General features: G+C 32.4%; 1 long non-coding RNA gene across 1 annotated transcript; it reads right to left on the bottom strand.

Annotated features, from left to right (window-relative positions):
• Positions 1–15,069: 15,069 nt before the first annotated feature.
• On the bottom strand, positions 15,070–17,177 carry LOC115987611. Its single transcript, XR_004091159.1, has 2 exons — positions 16,544–17,177; positions 15,070–15,322 (listed from the first exon to the last, which is right to left on the bottom strand). It is a non-coding gene; the product is annotated as an uncharacterized LOC115987611 (long non-coding RNA).
• Between the last annotated feature and the right edge of the window lie 1,295 nt (positions 17,178–18,472).

Here is an 18,472-nt window from a genome sequence, read left to right as displayed (position 1 = left end):
GGAGGGAACACTCGTTCCTCTCTATTTCCAGAACCTCAAATTTTCATTCCCTCTAAAATTGGGAGGAATAAGATGGAATGAAATTAAATTTAATGATTTTTTTACTAAAACTCCCAAAATACCCTTATATATTCAATTCTTTATTTTAAAATAGGGGTCTAATAATAATATTGTCATAAAATGATTTCATTTTATTCTCTCTATGTTACTCCCAAACAAGATTACTTACATTTTATTCTTTTCTATTCCTTTATTTTAAAACATCCAATCAAAGTTACTTAATTCCATTTCATTCCATTCTTTTTCATTTTTTTTTCATACTTAAATACATTCCATTTCTTTTCCATTCCCTTATGATCATTCCATTCCATTCCATTCCTTTTCCTTATGAACTCCCAAACGGAGCATTAAAGTATCCCTTTTGGAAATAGTTTATTTAGCTGAAATTGAAAATTTTTTGTTGAAAGTCTAGAAAATAAGTTAAAAAATAAGTTGAATAGTATAGTGGACCTATGAATAATATCAAAAATGCAATTAGACCCATAAATAGTAGTAAAAATAAGTTAAAAATGTAGATAAGTTAAATTTTTCAACTCATCCCAAACGGATGCAAAATGAGAAAATCTAGTGCCACAAATTTTCTTACAACTTTTTACCACAACTGCAACGTGGAAAAGCATGAGTGGTAAAGAAAATATGGTAGATCTATGTGTAACTGATAGACAACCACTCATAATCTGCCACATCAAAATTGTAATACAAAGTAATGAAATAATGTGTGGGCCTAAAATTAGTCGCTTGAACCATACCAAAAGTTTGTTTTTGTTTCTAAACTTTAAAAATTTATTTTTCATACTTAAACTTCGTAAAGACTTTTTTTTTTTTAATAATTTAAACTTAAGACAAAAAATAAGAATGAAAAGATAACATTTTTTCAAAGTTTAGGGACAAAAAATAAATTTTAGGTAAAGTTTAGGAAAGCAAAACATTTGTAATTGTTTACAAAAAAAAAAAAAAATGAACTTTACATCATTTATGGACAAAAAACGAACATTTTAAAATTAAGGGATAAAAACAATTTTTTTGCAAAATTTAGAAACCAAAATAGTATTTTAACCTCTTGTTTTTTGTCTCGTTTTCAGTGCAATTTTCACATGTGTGAATCTTACAAAATGTATGTGCAACAAGGTGTCTATAACAAGTATTTCCCCTACAGGAACAGATGAATAAATGATGTTCCCTATTATCCTATCAAACCAATTGTCATCAGATCAAAATAAGTCTTTGAGGGTTTGGATATGGGTTTTGGAGTTGCAGATATTGGAGTAAGCTTTGGAGAGTGTAGCGTCGACGTTCTCCGTGATCCCTTTGGGTTTATCGGCAAGTTCTTGCCTTTTGCTCAATAGGTACGCCGCCAGCTCCGAGTTCTCTAAGCACAACACACGTCTATCTTGATTCTCCATTTTCGAATTTCTTTTGATCGATTGATTGATTGAATTTGTGTGTCAGAGAGAATTTACAGAAATTGGGTTTTTTAGGGTTTTTGTTTAGAAGAAGAAGTGTGGAATTATGGCACCATGTTTTTCTTTTTGATTTTGGGAGAGTTATGAGTCAAAATGACGATTTTGACCTTCCTTTTTTTTTTTTTCTGTTGGATGATGTGGCAGGAGCTAGTTGGGTGGTCGATTATTTTTTAAGTAAAATATTATTTTAGTCTTTAAAGTGTCCCTTCAAACACAACTTATTTAGCTGAAATTAAAAACTTTTTGTTGAAAATCTAAAAAAATAAGTTGAATAGTATAGTGAGACCCATGAATAATATCACAAATGCAATAGGACCTATAAATATTATTAAAAATAAGTTAAAAATGTAGATAAGTTGAATTTTTCAACTCTTCCCAAACGGATGCAAAATGAGAAAATCTAGTGCCACAAATTTTCTTACAACTTTTTGTCACAACTATAACGTGGAAGAGCATGAGTGGTAAAGAAAATATGGTAGATTTATGTGTAAGTGATAGACAACCACTCACAATCTGTCACATCAAAGTAGTGAAATAATGTGTGGGCCTAAAATTACTCACTTAAACTATACCAAAAGTTTGTTTTTGTTTCTAAACTTTAAAAAGTTATTTTTCATACTTAAACTTTGTAAAGAATTTTTTTTTTTTTTTAGAATTTAAACTTAAAGACAAAAAAAATAGGGATGAAAACATAACATTTTTTCAAAGTTTAGGGACAAAAAATAAATTTTGGGTAAAGTTTAAGAAAGCAAAACATTTGTAATTGTTTACAAAAAAATGAACCTTACATAATTTATGGACAAAAAACAAATATTTTAAAATTAAGGGATAAAAAGAAAACTTTCTACAAAATTTAGAGATCAAAATAGTATTTTAACATTTTGATTTTTGTCCCGTTTTTAGTGCAATTTTCACCTGTGTAAATCTTAAAAAATGCATGTGCAACGAGGTGTGTATAACAAGTATTTCCCCTATAGGAACAGATGGATAAATGATGTTCCCTATTATCCTATCGAGCCAATTGTAATTAGATCAAAATAATTCATGTGAATTCCAACCAGTGTCTTTTCAGTTTTGATGCCTGGTGAATTCCAACCTGTGGTTTCCAGATAGAGAACATATATAGCTTTCTTGGGGTGCAGACATTTTTGTTTGTAGTCATGTTGGTCTTAAACATGGACATGCTTAAATATTGCTCCAATACATCTGATCTTTTGTTGGGCATGCCTCATTAATCATTAGTGTCTAAAATGTCAATTAAAACTTTCTTATGTTGGACATCATAAATGTGCCAAGAGATGTTTAAATGGTTTTTTTAGCCAATTGGCGACCAAGAAAGCTCACTAGCTTCAGCTGCATCAATAAGCTCCTGTTTACACATAAATTCATTCCCATTTGTAGTCCCCCTAACCAAAAAATTATATATTTCAAAAGTTCTGCATCTAGGGGAACAAAATAGACCACCCAAGAAACCAAAATATTATCCAGTTTACCTGTAAAGGGGAATCAACAACACATTTGCCACAGAATTCTTTTGTGCTACATAGCGTTTCATTCCTTCCCTTTTCTTGCCTAAATGAGAATTGAATTGGAGTATCAATTAACTTTTCCATGTACATCAATAAACAAAAATTGTGAAATTCCAAGTATCACTATGGCACAACGTAAGTCATTCCATAAGTTTTAGGATCCATTTTCCCACACCCCTATCGCACAATGCAAGTCATTTTATAGAAAATATATATATATATATATATATATATATATATTAGACACATAAAATAACAGAAAGAAAATGAAACAAGCTTTTGAAATATTATATCATTCTTAAAGTTCATAATTTTTATAATTAAAAAAAAAAAAAAAAAAAAACGAAATTTTAAGTGGGCGAATTTCTTTCTATCTTTACCTTTTTCATTTGGCAAATTTTGTCAGAAACCAAAGTCAAAGGAAACTCAGAAATGTTACTACACAATATTGACTCAAAATAGAAACTTTTACAGTAAAAACTCAAGCCCTCCATCTCATAAAACTCAAGCCCTTCATGTCATTTTGTTTTAAAGAGGGTTCCCAGAAAATAAAAATGTAAATCTATTTTCTTATCAATCCAACATCCTGACCAACACATAATCCATAACATGTCCTCAAATGGTTCTGGGAAATTAAAAGCAAAAAATAAAAATAAATAAAAAACTGCAAAATTTAACTTCTTTGCCAGGAAAAACTTACTAATTACTATAGGAACAAATAAACCCTCCTGTACTGGTATTAATTTCCAAATTTTACCAATACAAAAAGCCACAAACACAACCCAAAAAAAAACAAAATTGAATTTACATTGATGGATATTCAGCAATCAAAAACAAATATTTCCCACATTCTTAAGTTGCAAAAAGGAAAAAGAAACCGAATTTGAAGCAAATTTTTCCTAGAAAACCCATTTAGAATTTCTACTAACACATGCCGTTCGCACACAATTAAAGAGTAATTCTAGGACCACAAATTATTCCACAATTTTTTTGTCACAACTCTAATATAACAGACTATGAGTGGTTAAACATTATTCCCACATAGACTCATCATATTTTTTTCACTAATCACAATCTATCACATCAAAATTGTGACAAGAAGTTGTGAAAAATTTTGTCGTCTCCACTTTTTCCACAATTAAATCTCCCAATTCTCAATTTCTTCACAACAAAGATAGGAAATGTCATTTCAAGCTCAAAATTTTCCAGCTAACTTGAAAGTTACATTCCATGGAAACAAAACAGAAACTCTTTCGAATTTCTTTCATTGATTGTTTGAAATTTCTATGGGTTTATTTGTTTAGGATTCTTGATTTTGGTGCTAGGTGAGTGAGTCACTCTGAGTTTTGAATGAAATGTCGATTGTGACCTTTTATGTGGGATGATGTGGTAGAAGTTTTTTTTTTTTTTTTGAGAATGCGGTTGTGTTTATTATTTTTAAAAGGAAATTGATCTTGTTAAAACAAAGGCTTGTGAACGACAACGTTTCCAATTGGCAACACAAAAGTGTGGACCAAAATGTTGTTGTCTCACTTAAAGAAGGGACGCGTGTTAGTCACATGTGTGATCATTGATTCATACGGTGCTGTTTCACTAGCTCATTTCAAGTTATTAAGCCTAAAGACTAAACGTTGTCGTATGGCTCTTAGCCATTGAGTTCAGCTTCCCATATTCTGTATTTTCTTTTGTCAGAAAAAATACAATTTTAATCTCTAAACTTTTCTAAAAATTTTAATCTCTATTTTTCATCCTTATTTACTATTAAAAAGTTCATTTTTAGTCTCTAAACTATTATAATATTTTATTTTCTATTCTTAAATTTTACGAAAAGTTTGTTTTTCGTTCCCAAATTTTTGAGAAAGTTATTTATTTTTTTCATCCTTATATATATATAGGGGTGTCAATTCGGGTTAGCGTGTCGGGTTCGTGTCGTGTCGAGGTAGGGGTATTAGACTAAATGGCTCAACCCTAACCCGACCCATTTAATAATCGTGTCAGGATCCTTCAACCCTAACCCGACCTGTTAATAAGGCGGGTTGACCTGACCCAACCCATTTGACACGTTTAATAAGCGAGTCGTGTTGGGTTGACACGAATGTAACACAACCCATTTCAACCTGCATAATATTAAATATAACATCCATCTATAAATTATTATTTTTTTACATCCCAAAAACCAGTGCATACACTTTAAGTTTTCGACCCACATTCAAAATAATATAGTTCAATAAAAATATAACATTCATCTAGAAATAAGTTCTTTACACTCCAAAAGAAGTGCAACACTTCAACCCAAATTCAAAATAACATAGTTTAATCAAAATAAAATAACATAGTTCAACAAAAATATAATATCCTTGGAACTCGCCAAATGCTAAGTATCAATATTGAAAGAATTTGAGCAAACAGTAGACTAATCTTGACTATGACCACGATTATCATCCATAGATTCTTTGTTGATGTCCAAGTTCATAACATCTTCCACAAGCTCATCCAATTTTAGAGGTTTAGGGTTTGTAGGGTTTAGAGATTTATGGTTTGTGAAGTTTTAATTTTCAATTACATCGCTTGTAAATTTTTGTAATTACTTACTTTTCTTTTTAAATTTAAAATATATGTTGGATATAAAAGGTATTTGACAAATATAAAATAAAATAATTATTTATTTGTTATACGAGTTAAACGGATTGTATTAAGTGGGTCATTTCGGGTTTGACACAAATAAATTGGCGTGTCAAACGTGTCTATTGCGGGTTACGCGAGTTGACCCGCTTATGACACGTTTCTTATCGTGTCACTTTCGGGTCGACCCGTTTATGACCCAAACCCATTAAGGCCCAACCCTAACCCGGAAAAAACTGTGTTGGGTTCGTGTCGTGTTCGCGGGTTGGGTCGAACATTGACACCCCTATATATATATATATATATATATATATATATGAGAAATCAGACTATGGTGATCCAAACAAGTATTATGTTCACCAATCACCATGATATCATCATTTCAGCAAATTCACTTTGTACTGATTGTCCACTTAAAGGTGGAGAAAAAGGTGTGATGTAGACTGATTTTGCTTTTGTTTTTCAAGCATGCAAGTTCATCCTAAAGCACTGATGCACTTGAATATCACTCTTGTTTTTCATCTACTTTGATTTTGCTAATTCCTTCCTATTCTAAGAAACACATAGCTATTGCGTTCAATGGGGTTGGTCAGGATTCAAATTCGATAAAAATTCATATCCAATGTTGTATTTAGACTTGAGCAGATTCAAATCTCATCTCCTTTCGCTGTTCTGTAATTACTAATTACACAAGTATGTGCATGGTATAATAAGAAGTCTCTAAATCCCATGCCACACTATTGTTTCTCTTCTTAAACCGAACTTGGTTGGGTCCATCAAATATGGATTTGAGTTTTAATTCTAGTTATATATTTAATCAGTTTTGGACTAAATTATATCTAATCCAAGCTTCTTGACAGCCCTTACATAGAGCACAAAAAAGAATTTCAGAAATCTTTGAAAATGTTTCCCAATACTTGTTCTATTAAATTATAAAAATAATATGATTGATCCGAAGAGAAAACTATTACAAACAATGCAACATATCATTTTTTTTTTCTTAACATTAGCTTTCTTTTGGATGAAGTTAATCATTCACATCATAAACGATGGTCTTATTGTAACACCCCATAATTTTATATAAATTTATTTCATATGCATAAATTAAAGAGGAGTCCAATAATTAAATAGATTCAATTGATTTGGCCCTAAGATATTAAAAATAAGATAAATATTATGGTATATAAAACCCAAGTAAGGTGGCATAAGTAAATATATGGACCTTGATAAGTTTTTAAAAACCCTAGCCTTTTACCTCTTAAGTTATAGGTATATATACATAAGAAGGTTCCTTTTGTTTCAGTCGCAACACACTATTAAAGTTTTCTTTTCTTCTATGCGGCTGTGCATGGAAACCTATAGGTATGATTTTCTCATGCTCTAAATTTAAGAAGTTTGAATATTCAATAGCTAGCAATTGTCATAAACCTAGACTATCATTATATTAATAGAAAAATGGCTCCTATAATTGTTATTATATTAGATTAGGAATGGTCAATATGGTTGTATGTCAAGAAAGGGTACTCCACAGGCTTTGAAATTGTACATAATAGAGTAATAGGCTTTGACCTTATCAACTCAATTTTGTCACCATGTGAAAGGGAAAAGGTTGCTTTATGGTTGATATTTATCTTCTTATCATCCTTCTAGTGACGTGTATTCAGCTCTAAATTATTGTAGAAGGTAGAATGCTTTTCAAGCCTAGAATATCTTGTTAGCCCCTATAACGTAGGAATAAGATATTATATATTATTTAAGTTAACCAATTTGCCATCCATGCACTGCCATTGTTCAGAAAATTGACTAGCAATATCTTATGTTTTGTGGCATCAAGGGATTTATGGTGGCAGATATAGGTGAACACTATAATTAGAATAGTTGTGAAAATTTTGGAAACCTGATTGACAAGTTCAGGCAACAAACAGGGCATTTCAATGCTCCCATTTATCAATTTAATAGCTGCAATCCCAAGTAGTGATGGCCACAAATCCAATAGCCAAGCCCACTGACAAAGTTGAAATGTATTTCAAAGAAACTAGACACCTCCGTAGGCCTTAATGATGATAAGTTAAACTCTGTAAATGTGAAAATAGATTGTTAAGTGGGAAAATTTTGTATTGAAGGACCTATTTTTGCTAGGTCCTAATTCTACTGATTTATTGTGACTCAAGGGTGGTTGATTTCTTTTATTTTTGCAAATAAGAGGTAAGTGGTGTTTACTAATTTTGGGGGTTTTTCCAAAACAGTGTTGATTATTAAACTATTCTATATCAAAGAAATATATTGATATTTTATAAATGTTTGATATGCACATTGACTATTCGTTTTATGAAAAACTTGTGGGACAACCTAAATTTATTTAAATTTGTATGCGTGAATATATCCTTATATTTTTTAGAATTATGAATGAATTATTTTTGTGAGCATCTTGAATATGTTTTGAAAACCTATGGCAAGTCATGATTAAAAGCTCAATATTGTATTTAGTCCTTAGTAAGGGATAATCATACTGCAGCTAGTCCTTAGCAAGGGATGGTCTCTAAAAAGGGGACAGTGGACATTTGATAGCTCCTTAGTAAGGGAGTATACTATTGAGGATCCAAAAAGAAAGCTCTTTAGCAAAGGAGTGCACATTTAGATTCCAAAGAAGCCACCCTTAAGAAAGGGGACGAAAAGGGGATTCTAGTCCTAAAAGGGGACAACACAACCCTATCAACGGGGTGTAAACGTTGACCACTAGAAAAGCCTAGGAAATTGTTATATATGATGGTATTGATATATATATATATATATATATATTATGATGGCTCACAATATAAAGATATTTTTTTTATAAATGAAATATTTAATAATAAAATGTTGATGAGTTACAAGTTATGAATTTGTTGTAAGAATTATTTATTTGAAAGGTTTGTCCCTACACCCCAATGTTAGCGAATTCCACTTTTTGAGTTATCTCACCCCCTTTATTCCTCCTTACAGATACATTAGAGGGATCATTAAAGTAGAGATTCTTGGAAGACAATAGTTACAAATTATATTGTGAAACTAAGGATTTCATTATTATTTTTATGATATTGAATATTGTACTGGAGAATTATTTTGAGAATATTTTGTCTTTGGTGGAATCAGAGCTCTGACAATTGTAATGAGATTTTAGGGTTGTTGGTTACATTTATTTAATATTTTCATGGATTATTTAGATTGAACAAACATTTATTATTTATGATTTTGGGGCGTTACAATTGTGGTATTAGAGCCAAGTTATGATTCTGTAGACACTTGAAAACTAGGTTATGATCCTGTAGACACTTGAAACTAGGTTATGATCTTGATTTTTTTTTTTTTTTTTTTTGTCAGAGCATTTGGTATCTAGGTTATGTTTGATGAGAAATTTTAAATAATTTTGGCAATGTTACTTCTTATGTTTGGTAGTAATAATTGTTGCATTGTCCATATTTCTTGATTTTTTTGTTAACTAGCTATCATGCCACCCAAAAAGAAGAGAGTAGCTAATTCCAATAGGGAGGAACCTATTGTTAATTTGCAAAGGTCAACCAAAGCAAGGGTTGATACTGAGGTTGAAGTCACTCAAAACGTGAAAGATAATGAACATCCTAGGGTGACACGCACTAATCCTTTGGATCAAGCTGTAACCCGACTATTGGACAAGTTGACCCATGCCTCTAGTAGAGGTGTAGGTAGAGTAGAGGCAAGGGTTGGTTGCTCTTTTGAGACTTTGGTGTGTAATTCTATGCTTAAGTCTTGTGTCATCCAAATTGAGAATAGGGAAATGTTAGCAGAGTTAATTTTGATGGACATGTATGATTATGATATAATTTTGGGGATGGACAAGTTGGCAACTGATCATGCTAGTGTAGATTATTTTGGAAAGGAGGTGGTATTTCAGCCTCCAGGAGAACACAAATTTTGATTTAAGGGCTCTATGATGCATGCTTTACCTAGGGTGATATCAGCCCTTTGAGCTAAGCGTCTATTATGGAAAGGATGCCAAGGGTGCCTAGCTCATGTGGTGGACACTAGGAAAGAGGTATTGAAGTTGGATGATATCCTTGTTGTGAGGGATTTTCTTGATGTCTTTCCTGAAGACCTACTAGGGATACCTGTAGATAGGGAGATTGAATTCTCCATTGATGTGCTCCCCGGAACTTCTCTTATATCGAAAGCACCATATCGGATGGCACCAACTGAACTTAAAAAACTCAAGGAATAGTTACAAGAACTTCTTAATAGGGGGTTCATCAGACCAAGTGCATCTCCTTGGAGTGCACCAATTTTATTTGTGAAGAAGAAGGATGGGACTATGAGGTTGTGTATTGACTACCATGAGTTAAATCGGGTTACTGTGAGAAACAAATAACTTTTCCCTTGTAATGATGACCTATTTGATCAATTGCAAGGGGCACAAGTCTTCCCTAAGATTTACCTACGTTCTAGGTATCACCAATTGAAAATCAAGAGTGAAGACATACCTAAGATAGTTTTCAAGACCAGGTATGGGCACTATGAATTCTTGGTAATGCATTTGGATTGACCAATACTCCTACTGCATTTATGGACTTGATAAATAAGGTGTTTCATAAGTACTTAGACCGCTTTGTTATTGTCTTTATTGATGACATTCTAATCTTCTCCAAAAGCATGGAAGAACATGAAGAGCACTTGAGAATTTTTTTTCAAATTTTGAGGGAGAAGAAGCTATATTAAAAGTTTAAGAAGTGTGAATTTTGGCTAGACCAAGTGATGTTCCTAGGGCATGTGATATCTGAGGTAGGGATTTCTCTAGACCCTAATAAGGTTGAAGTTGTGGTTGATTGGGCAAGACTGATGAATGTGAGTGAGGTTAGAAGCTTTTTGGACCTTGCTACCTATTATAGGAGGTTTGTGGAGGGATTTTCCCGTATTGTAGCCCCATTGACTCAATTAACTTGTAAGAATGCCAAGTTTGTGTGGACAGAAGGATGTGAAAAGAGTTTTCAAGACTTAAGCAAAGGTTGGTCACTACACCAGTACTAACCATCCCTAGCAACTTAGGAGGCTTTGTCATTTATAGTGATGCTTCAAGAAAAGGGCTTGGTTGTGTGTTGATGTAGCATGGTAAAGTCATAGCTTATGCTTCTCACCAATTAAAAAGTTATGAACAAAATTATCCCACTCATGATTTGGAGTTGGCTACAGTGGTGTTTGCATTGATGATTTGGAGACATTATCTGTATGGTGGAAGGTGTGAGATTTATACAGATCATAAAAGCTTGAAGTACTTCTTTACTCAGAAAAAATTGAATATGAGACAACGAAGGTGGCTTGAGTTGATTAAAGATTATGATTACTCAATCAATTACCATCCAAGCAAGGCTAATGTGGTGGCTAATGCACTTAGTCAGAAGCCTTCCAGTTGCTTAACTGCCTTGTTAACTACTCAAAAGGAGATTATTGATGATTTGGAGAGGATGGAAGTTGAAATTGTCAAGGGTGATTCCCAAGCTTTTATGGCTAGTTTGACAATACAACCCACTTTGATTGAGAGAATTAAGACTTCACAAGTTGATTATGCATAAATTGTAAAGATCATAGCAGAAGTACAAGAAGGGAAGAAACCCGAATTTAATGTGTTGAATGATGGTGTTTAAGGTTTGAAAATAGACTTTGTGTGCCAAATGATTTTGCATTAAAGAAGGAGATTATGGAAAAAGCCCATCGTACCCCATATTTCATGCACCCTGGTACCACTAAAATATATCGTGACATTCAAGAAACTTATTAGTGGAATAACATAAAGAGAGAGATAACTCAATTTGTGGAGCAATGCTTGACTTGTCAACAAATTAAGGCACTACACCATAGACCTTCAAGATTATTGCAACCACTTCCTATTCCCAAATGGAAGTGGGAGCATATATGTATGGATTTTGTGACTGGTTTGCCAAGATCTCTAAAGGGACATGAGGCCATTTGGGTAATTATGAATAGGATGATGAAAATATCACATTTTATTCTAGTTAAGATAAATTACTTACTTAATCAATTAGCACAGATATATATTGATGAGATTGTGAGTCTTCATGGAGTTCCGGTATCAATTGTGTCTAATCGAGCCCCAAAATTCACCTCTAAGTTTTGGGAAAGCTTACATAAGACCTTGGGTACTAATCTCAGTTTTAGTCCAACCTTCCACCCGCAAGCAGATGGACTATCAGAAAGGACTATTTGGACTTAGGAGGATATGTTAAGGGCTTGTGTATTGGATTTCAAAGGAAGTTGGGAAAAATACTTGTCTTTAGTGGGATTTGCCTATAATAATAGTTACCACTCTAGTATTGAGATGGTTCCTGTGAGGCTTTGTATGGTAGAAAATGCAGGTCCCCATTGTGTTGGGAAGAGATTGGTGAGAGACAATTGTTGGGACCAAAAATCATTCAGATGACATCTGAGAAGATTAATCTAATTCGTAAAAGATTGCAAACAGCACAAAGTCAACAAAAGAGTTATTATGACTACTCGAGAAGGGAAGTAGAATTTGAAGTTGGAGATAAGGTATTTTTGAAAGTCGCCCCAACGAAGGGTGTGATGAGATTTGGGAAGAAGGGGAAGTTGAGTCCCAGAATTGTTGGTCCATTTGAGATCCTAAAACGCATTGGTAAAGTTGCTTACGAGTTGGCCTTACTGCCTACACTTGTAGGAGTGCATAACGTGTTTCATGTTTCCATGCTAAGGAAGTACATCCCGGATCCTTCACATGTTTTGAACTATGAGCCACTCAAGATCAAAGACAACTTGACTTATGAGGAAGTTCCAATCCAAATTCTTGACCGCAAGGATCAAGTGCTACGCACCAAGACCATATCATTGGTTAAGGTCCTTTGGAAGAATCGCACAGTGGAGGAGGCATCTTGGGAGCGAGAAGATGAGATGAAATCAAATTATCCAGAGTTGTTTTTTAATGAAGATATGTATAATTTCGAGGAAGGAATTTTTTTTAAGGGGGGAAGGATGTAACACCCCATAATTTTATATAAATTTATTTCATATGCGTAAATTAAAGAGGAGTTCCATAATTAAATGGATTTTTTTTTTTTGGAGAGAATTTCAATTAAATGGATTTAATTGATTTGGGGCTAAAATATTAAAAATAAGATAATTACTATGGTATATGAAGCTCAAGTAAGGTGGCATAAGTAAATATATGAGCCTTGATAAGCTTTTAAAAAACCTAGCCTTTTACCTCTTAAGTTACACGTGTATATAAGATTTCTTTTGTTTTAGCCGCAACACACTATTAAAGTTTTCTTTTCTTCTGTGCGGCTGTGCGTGGAAACCTACAGGTATGATTTTTTTATGCTCTAAATTTAAGAAGTTTGAATATTCAATAGCTAGCAATTGTCATAAACCTAAACTATCATTATATTAATAGAAAAAAGGCTCCTATAATTGTTATTATATTAGATTAGGAATGTTCAATATGGCTGTATGTTAGCAAAGGGTACTCCACATGCTTTGAAATTGAACTTAATACAGTAATAGGCTTGGACCTTATCAATTCAAGTTTGTCACCATGTGAAAGGGAAAAGGTTGCTTTATGATTGATATTTATCTTCTTATCATCCTTCTAGTGACGTGTATTCAACTCTAAATTATTGTAGAAGGCAGCAATGCTTTTCAAGCCTAGAATATCTTGTTAGCCCCTATAACGAAGGAATAAGAAATTATATATTATTTAAGTTAACCAATTTGCCATCCACACACTGCCATTGTTCAGAAAATTGACTAGCAATATCTTATGTTTTGTGGCATCAAGGGATTTTTGGTGGCAGATCTAGGCGGACACTATAATTAGAATAGTTGTGAAAATTTTTGAAACCTGATTGACAAGTTCAGGCATCAAACAGGCCATTTCAATGCTCCCATTTATCAATTTAATAATTGCAATCCCAAGTAGTGATGGCCACGAATTCAATAGCCAAGCCCATTGACAAAGCTGAAATGTATTTCAAAGAAACTAGACACCTCCGTAGGCCTTAATGATGACAGGTTAAACTCTTTAAATGTGAAAACAGATTCTTAAGTGGGAAAATTTTGTATTGATGGACTTATTTTTTGTGTTGCTAGGTCCTAATTCTACTGATTTATTATGACTTAAGGGTGGTTGATTTCTTTTATTTTTGCAAATAAAAGGTAAGTGGTGTTTACTAATTTTGGGGGTTTTCCCAAAATAGTGTTGATCATTAAACTATTCTATATCAAAGAAATATGTTGATATTCTTTAAATAAATTGATATTTTATAAATATTTGATGTGCACATTGACTATTCGTTTTATGAAAAACTTGTGGGACTATCTAAATTTATTTAAACTTGTATGTGTGAATATATCCTTACATTTTTTTTAGAATTATGAATGGATTATTTTTGTGAGCATCTTGAATGGATTATTTTTGTAAGCATCTAGAATATGTTTTGAAAACCTATGGTAAGTCGTGATTAAAATCTCAGTATTGTATTTAGTTCTTAGTAAGGGATAATCATACTGCAACTAGTCCTTAGTAAGGGACGGTCCTAGAAAAGGGGACAGTGGCAAGGGATACTATTAAGGATCCAAAAAGTAAGCTCCTTAGTAAGGAAGTGCACATTTAGGTTCCAAAGGAGCCACTCTTAAGAAAGGGGATGAAAATGGGGTTCCAGTCTTAAAAGGGGACAACACAACCCTAACAATGGGGCGTAAATGTTGACCACGAGAAAAGCCTAGGAAATTGTTATATATGATGGTATTGATATATATATATATATATATATATATCATGATGGCTCACAATATAAAGATATTTTTTTTATATGAAATATTTGATGATAAAATGTTGATGAGTTACAAGTTATGAATTTGTTGTAAGAATTATTTATTCCCACACCCCAATGTTAGTGAATTCCACTTATTGAGTTATCTCACCCCTTTTATTCCCCCTTAAAGATACATTAGAGGGATCATTGGAGTAGAGATTCTTGGAAGCCAACAATTACAAATTATATTGTGAAACTGAAGATTTCATTATTATTTTTATGGTATTGAATATTGTATTAGAGAATTATTTTGAGGATATTTTATTTTTGGTGGAATTAGAGCTCTGACAATTGTGATGAAATTTTAGTTTGTTCATTACATTTATTTAATATTTTTATGGATCATTTAGATTGAATAGACATTTATTATTTATGATTTTGGAGCGTTACACTTATAACAACATATTTTACACTCGAAGTGTCATGCCCCAAACCCAAAAAAAGGTCCAAAGCTTGAGGAAACTACAACCCAAAAGTACTTGTAAATTTTTTTACAATTCAATCCAAAGAATTTCCATCAACATCAAGAAATTTTGACAACAATTTCATTAAGAGTGCTTCCAAAGTAAGTTAAAGGTCTAAATAATTATAAGGACCACTGACCACAAAAGAATGGAGGTTTGAAAAATTATAATTACACATCAATAACTTGTCCCATTAGGGATAAAAGTCATCACTACTATTAGTTACAAAAAAATGTGTCAAGTATTCTCTAGAATGTACAACACCTAAGGATCATTGCCACAAAAGTCCAGCCTCCATCAGTAGTTGTCTAACTATTGCTAGCCACAAAAACCTATTACAAAAGGGTCGCTCTAAAAAGTTAGTGAAAGAATGGGATGAGACATAGCTCAGTAAATAACATAATTAATAGGGATGGAGGAAATGCAAATTCCATTAAGATGATTATAGCCACAAAGACGTCAAAAAGATGTTGTTACAGTGGCAAAATCATATCAAAAGCTCACAAGTATTCAAAACACATATTTTACTTCAAGTATTTTCATAAAATTGTCCAATAACCAAGACATCCATAAAATTTACAAGGTCTCTAAAACTGTTCATTATCAATAATATTTTCTATCAATTTTTCCAAATATTACTAGTCAAGGTAAACGCATCTTTAGAAATTGCAACAATACAATAATTTCATGAAATCCATTATCAAAAGAATTCAAAGATGCTTGTCTTTGTCATGCCAAATATTTATGCATTTTCCCATATGCAATATTAAATATAATGTGTTTTTCATATATAATCATATATAGTAGGGTTACAACACGACACTTTTTAGAAAAACATAGCTCCACAAATAATTTTCCAAAATATGTTACCCAAAACCAAAGTTTTATGCAATATGATTATCTTTCTAAAAAAATCCCATTAAGGAGCTATTTACCTTGTAATCCGCAAAAAACCTAACTTCCAAAGCTTCAAAAATGAGTCAACTAAGACCTAAACAATGTCAAGCAAACCTATCACGATAAGTATCACTCTTGATAATATGTCTAGCTATGAAATGGAAAGTTACTAACTAAGCAACTAAATTAGCAAACCTAAATATTTAAAACGTCTTGGATTCCATCCTACTCACTCCTTTTATAATAAAAGTCCTAATACTTTATAAGTTGCTCCCTTAAGATTTACCGAACATCATTCTCAAAAAAAAAAAAAAAAGATTTACCGAACATAACTAATATAGACCCATGAAACAAGATATATCACAAAATCCACCATTACAAGCCAAATCTAAACTTTCAACTAGCTCCAAATCAAGCTCTATAGAAATAAAAATTAGATTTACCAATTATTTCACATTAGAAGGCCAAAGTCAAATTTACCATCGGTAAACCTCAACTGGCCACCATTTAAAAAAAAAAAATATCCACAACCATTCACAATGAAAGTACACAAAATCAAAATCCTAAATTGAATCACATAGATATCACCCAAGAAGCTCATATTAGAAAGAAATCTAACCACAACATGAAAATCCACCAAAAAGTTAAGAGTTTACCTTAAAAAAATGAGATAGTGGAGCCTAAGAGCTTCCTATATATGGTGTTTTCGGGTGAATCCCGTCAGAAAAACAATGGTGGAGTGAGCACCGGCGAGAGAGTGAGAGAGAGGTGTGAGGAGTGTGTTTGTGTTTATGCTTAGTTGGCCAGCCAAGAGAGAGATATGAGATGATATTTGTGTGGCGGCGGGGAAATAGTCAAATAGATGGGATAGGTGGGTCTCCAAAGAAATCTGATGCTTTTTCTTTTCAAAGCTTGGTGAAAGCTGTTGGCTCAATAGGACCTTCTATCGAAATATGGGATCTTGACATTGTATGTGTGGATTATTGATATTATTAATCCAAGTAGAATATTGATATTTCCAATTACCATGTGAAGTAAAAGGGACACATAAATTGTGGAGGAAAAGACTTTTACATAAAGAGTTTTATGGCCGAAAGAATTTCTTACCTCCACAGGGGCTAGTGGCTTTGCCACAGGACTTTGGTACAAAGACCACTTTGTCTATGTCAATCGTCTTGCAGGCGCAAACTTGCACACGCATGAAATGTTCGCTTTCTAGACAACAACATAGCATTGTGGATATGGATTTATCTTTTGGCGTTGAGTATGAATCAACAACTTTTGCCTAAGATTGCAATAATCAACAGTTTTTGGTTGCAATCTTAGACAGAAAGTTGCTGATTCTTTACTCAACGCCATGTCTTCAATAATATGTTGTTTCTCTTTTTGAGATTCCAATATTTTTTCTTAAAGCTCATTGGCTAGCTCTATGAATAATATGGATATTGTCTAATAATGTATATAGTGAGAGACAAACGAAGAGAATACGGCTATTATTTATAGGGCAGAGAGGAGCTGGAAACAGAGAAAAGTCCATTTCAAGCTTCAAGTACTTGGAAAAAAAGAAAAAAGAAAAGAAAAAGAAAGCTAAGAAGATAAAAAGGTAGAGGTGGAGAGTTTTAGGTGTTCGTATTGGTCAACAAGAGTAATTGCTTGCGTGCGTGATTACTCATGATTGCTTTCGTATTGGGAATCTGTGAAGTTTCCACGAAATGCCTTATTCTTGGCGATTTTTTAGACTAAATCAAACTTAGGATTTTCGCATCAAGTAAGTGAAAAACAAAAGTATTACGTAATTAAATTCTCCCTAACCAAACAACAGGCAATGCTATTTGTAAGTAGTTTAGAGTTAATCATTTAAGCACCTAACCAAACAACAGGCAATGCTATTTGTAAGTAGTTTAGAGTTAATCATTTAAGCATATATCTTATCAGGGGCGGCTTAATGCATTTGGGGGCCTAAGACGAAAATTGATTATCTTATTTTAAATACAAATTTTCTACTAATTAATATGAACTACATAGAATTTTTTTTTTTTTTAGAAATTTTATAGATAGAAAAAGTTTGACAAAATTTTTCATACTTGTTGATGTGGCAAATTGATAGTGATAAGTAAAAAAAATAATATTAGTAGTAGATTTAGATGAGAACTAGTAAAAGTTTGCAAACTCAACTCTTATTATTATTCTTTTTTTTTTAGAAGTGCAACATTCATAATATTTTTTACAACAAATCCTTGGTTTTAAGTTACCTTTTGTTTTCTATTTGAAAATATCACTATAATTATTTTTTTGTCATCAATAACAACCTACTACTTAACATTAGTTGTAAAAGTGTTGTGAAAAATATTGTGAACGTTGCATTTTTCTCTCTTTTTTATTTGTTTTTTATCTGGTAAAAAAATATTATTTTATTTATTGATTATAAATAACCCTATTGGTTAAAATTTGAGGGGCCTTTTTTTTACTTGGAGCCTTAAGCGACCGCATTTTTTGCTCTAACATTCAGCTTGTGCTATATCTTATTTAACATATTCGTATAGTTGAGCCTATATTTTCTTTCATGCATGGAAGAATTTGACGAT

The sequence above is a fragment of the Quercus lobata genome, chromosome 4, assembly GCF_001633185.2.
Source record: "Quercus lobata isolate SW786 chromosome 4, ValleyOak3.0 Primary Assembly, whole genome shotgun sequence".
Classification (NCBI taxonomy): Eukaryota; Viridiplantae; Streptophyta; class Magnoliopsida; order Fagales; family Fagaceae; genus Quercus; species Quercus lobata.
This window is presented reverse-complemented; position numbering and strand designations above follow the sequence as displayed.